Genomic DNA, 4,510 nt, shown 5'->3' with positions numbered 1-4,510 from the left:
ATATGGATGCTTCTTGTATGTAAAGTAGGTGAAATGTTGTGAGTTTACTCTTCTTTATCTTGCTCATATACCTCAGTAAGTAACAGTATTCTGAATCCTTTTGTGTGTTCTTGTGCAAATATTCTCCTCACTAAACATCTTGGTAGGAGAGATTTGGGGCTCCTTTGAGGGAAGAGTTTTCCAATAGTATTTTAAAATCTGATGCTAGAGAGAGACTCTGCTCTGCAGAACCAGCAAAAAGTTATGCATAAGCTTTTCATGGCATTATCTTAAATATGAAATTGTGAATTTCAGGTATGAAGGAGCTTCCTTGCTTTTCCAATCAGATTGTTCCAAGAGGATGACACAGAGGAACTGAAGAGCAATGCTACAGCTGTGTGTGAGTTCATATGATGGAGGATTCAGTTTGACACCTTGTCTGGAGGTACTGGGACTTGGGTTCAGATCATGATGGCACTATTTAGAAAAAAAACCTGCTACAAAGGTAAGTGCTGAGACTTTCTGATATTTTCTCTCAGGTTAGAGACAAATTAAAAGCTTCACAAGAGTGTAATGAATCATGAAGTTGCTGCACAAATGGAAGTCACCATTTTAGGCCTCCCAGGACAAGCATCTTGGCTTTATTCTCATTTGGGTAAGACACCATTTGGCTTTGCTCAGGTTCTCAAAATGAACTGAGTAGCTGGATTTCATTGTGTTCTATTTCCAGCCTGAGTTGTGCCATAGCAGTCATAGAGGGTTTTCTATCTACATGAAAAAAGAAAATAAATTGCTTGAAGTTAGGCCTGATTCTCTGGATATATTTAAGAACTTTAGCAAAATGAGTCAGGGATGAATCAGCCACGATTCACTTATTTAATTGGAAAAATGCTCCACAGTTCCAGCTACGGCAGAAAGGCAAAAGTTACACCTCAAAACTAAGCTACTAAAAATGGAAATAATAAAGATTTTAAAAGCAGAATGAAAAGTCTTTTCCACAGAAAGTGATACTACTATTTATTTTCAGAAGGAGAATCTGGTCACTGAATTCTTGAGGACATTTTGTATCCTAAAATATTTAAATTCTTCCATTTTTGATGGCTACAAAAAAATTGAAGACATAGGATAAACCCAGGCTTGTCAAGTCTGGGAGGGAAATGGCATTCCACATCCTTGGCAGTTCTGCTGTGCAAGTGCAAGGTCTGAATGCTTTACATCCAAAGCAGCCTGGTGAGAAAATAACCAAGCACTGGCCTGTGCACACTTGTGAGAATGCTGCTGTCATACAGAAACATCTTGTTGATAGAAGCTGTTTATTATTGCTTAATAAAATTGAAATGCCAGTACATTCCAGAGGCTCTCTTGCAGAATCATCCTGGTTTAACATCAGTCTTGTCAAATTTTCTTGTCAGTGGTTGAAAAGAAGCTGAGCCTGGTCATTCATTCTCTTCCTGTGTTGTTGGTTGACATCAGCAGTTTTGCAGTCAAAACAATGCCATAAATAAACTTGAATTATTTTTAGACACGAGAATAAAAGTAGCTGGAGATCAGAGCTGATGCTGCAAGCAAACTCATGTTATTTTAATACACACTGGAAATAGCTCCAGAGGATAGAAATAAAACTAGGGAGAATGCTTTGACAAGAGCCCTGCCCAGTAACAGCTCTTGTTTATATCTGAAATGTAAAGTACAAAGGGAAAAAAAAATGCAGCTTATCTCCAGAATCACTGAACTATCTGGACTGAGCTTGCTTCTTTTCTTAACCTGTTATTTTTCTTTCTTATGAGTCTGTTCACTAGTAAGAGTGCAACACAACCAATAAATTTGGTCCAGAGAGCTGTAAGCAGAATCCCAGCTGCTTTTCCCAGCCCAGGAGCTCCCCTGCTGATGGGGGATGCCAGCCCACTGCTCCAGCTTCTCTGCTCCTCTTAGATTAAAATCAAAAACTTCTGTCTGTCATTTTTCTAGGATCAAAACCAAAAGATTTCAGATGTATCCAGTGTAATGGTTTCTACTGGATTTCAACCTGCTGGAGCAGGATGGGCAGCAATCACTTGGAGCTGAGGGACAGAAGAATTCTTCATTCAACCCAACCAACTAAACTGCTCAGCATCCCAGTGAGTGCCTCTTGACTACATCTCTGGGCTCCATCTCATTTGCTTCAAAAGGTACAAATGGCAGTGACCTTTAATGCCAGAGTCACTATTTCACTGCTGTCTGCATTATAAATTAGACTTTGAGCTAAGTGGCTCCTCGTGTACTGGACTTAAGAGATGAATAACTGGGGGGCACTTGATTCAGCACTGGTGGAAAGAGCCTGGGAGAGGCTTCGGCTGCAGCACAACCGCTGCTGGCAGCTCCAGGAGCTCAGCCTGACGCCAGCAGCTGCTTTGATCTGCTGGCTGCAGAGCTGGGAGAAGCTCTGAGCTCCCCGCAGCCCTGGCTGGAGCTGACAACAGAAACTGAGTGCCAGGTTGTAAATAGCTTTCATATTCTAATTCTCCTGGAAAAGTCTGGATTTTCCACTAACGTTCTCAGTAACTCCAGCATCACCCTCTGATTTATTTTCTTTCTTGATATTTAGAGCCCTTAAAATGTAACAAAGCAGTTTATTAATGCTGTGCCAACAAGTGTTTCCCAATTATCCCAATGTCACTTGTGACAAAGCTTCTGGGAGTGAGATGTTTCTAAACATGGGCAGCAGTAAACATCTCCATGGGATGGAATTTTTCCCAGTAGACTCTTGGTTCCAATAAAGGTTTAAGATAAATGCTTAACCTTTTCTCCTCACAGTAAATGTTTGTCATTGTTTCACCTGATACTTTGGAAAGACAGCTGATGTGAATAAAGGAACACACAGTTTGTTTTAGTGGTATCTAAAGGAAGAATATTCCTAAAAACCATTTTTTACAGTTTTGCATCTTTTTACCGTGATTATGTTAAATGCTAAAATTAACCCTCTGTTGGGAGTTTTTTTTGTTCTGTTCTAAATGATATGAAACCTTTTCTGTTTCCATAGGAAATAAGTTTTGCTCGATTATTTTGATTTTCAAGTCATGATGAAAGTTACTAAAATTTATTTTGATTTGTGTGTTTTAATGGGCTCATGTTGATGTTTTAGGAGATTTTCAGCATAAAGCCTAGAGAGTATTGTTCTTAGGATTTTTGCTCCTTGTTTGTCTGGGGTTTTGGGGTTTTTTTTAATTTTACATTAGGTGAACAAAAATACACAGGTAAGAGGGAGGAGGACAAAGAATTAATTTCTTACCTGCTGAGAAGCAATGCTGCAACATCAGGAACCACTCCAAATGGTAATTTCAAAATCCTCTCATTCTTCACAGTAGTTGTGGCAAATTGCACATTTAATTGTCTTGCTCTAATTCTGCTTACTGAGGCAATAAAACTTCAGGGAAATTTTTTTTCCATTTAAATGTCAGGTTAGTTTATTTCTTTCTCACATATATTTTTTGAAGAAAAAGCTATAACTAAATCAGCAATAAAACTTTGTAAGTTTTCAGAAGCTCCCCCAGCCTCCCAGACACAAGTACACTTAATTCTGCATGGTTTACATTTAGTTAGACTTTGTTATTTTCCCCATTCCATCTGGGACTTAAAGGTCTAGGAATTTATTAATTTAGGATAGCCATTACTTGAAATGACAGTAAAAGAATATAGAAGTAGGAAATAGCACAAATAGGACAAATGTATTGAATTAATACATTCCATATTTTAGATACTTTGAAGTTCAAAATCCCAAACACTTTATTTGAAAGACTAAAATGATCAAGAATCATATTTAAGAATCTAGAGGAGAAAGAAAATCCCTGCAGGTACAGGGAATGACATTATTTAGTTTCAATCCTGCTTCCTGGCAAGGCACAGCCCACTAATTCTTTACTCCTGTGAACATTAACAAGTAAGAGAACCTTCTTCAGAGAGCTTCAAGTGAACATATGTAGATTTTTAAGATCTCCAAAACATTGAAATTAATTATGAAAAAAAGGAAAGTCCTTCGTGCCTTTGTGATTGCATTAGGGATTTTGAATATTGGATTTCTCTGGACTTCCAAGCCTCTTTTGGACAGTAATATGCATAGTAATTTTAGCTCATTCTTTCATTTCCTTGAAATTAAAGTTTCTTATAGAAGGACATTTCCTCCTCCTTAACTTTCAGCTTACTGTGGTAAAAGTGAAAGTTTTGACTCTTATCACTTTAACACAAGATAACTTAATTGACAGAATATTTTAGACCATTAAGAAACTTATTAAGGGGATGAAATTATTGCCTCTAGTAATTGCTGAGCATAACAACACTCTGACCCAACAGTTCTAAAAGGGTGTAATTGAGTCTCCTTGGGCACTGTGAAAGCATTCGGTGCTTTGTTTGTATTTTTTTTTCTTAAATAATTACACAAAGCTAACAGTGGGATCATTCTGTGCAGTTTTGCTTGTCTACTAAGAATTTTGACATCTTCTGAAGCTCTCCTTTATTTTCTAGGAACCCTTTATCATTCTACTGTTACAGAAAGGAG

At 37.7% G+C, this 4,510-nt stretch overlaps 1 long non-coding RNA gene across 1 annotated transcript; it reads left to right on the top strand.

Moving 5' to 3' along the window:
- The first annotated feature begins 252 nt into the window (after positions 1 to 252).
- LOC139799612 (uncharacterized) lies at positions 253 to 2,423 on the top strand. Its single transcript, XR_011727370.1, has 3 exons — positions 253 to 424; positions 519 to 634; positions 1,948 to 2,423. It is a non-coding gene; the product is annotated as an uncharacterized lncRNA (long non-coding RNA).
- The last annotated feature ends 2,087 nt before the right edge of the window (positions 2,424 to 4,510 follow it).

Source organism: Heliangelus exortis, chromosome 9, assembly GCF_036169615.1.
Source record: "Heliangelus exortis chromosome 9, bHelExo1.hap1, whole genome shotgun sequence".
In the NCBI taxonomy this organism is placed as follows: domain Eukaryota; kingdom Metazoa; phylum Chordata; class Aves; order Apodiformes; family Trochilidae; genus Heliangelus; species Heliangelus exortis.
This window is presented reverse-complemented; position numbering and strand designations above follow the sequence as displayed.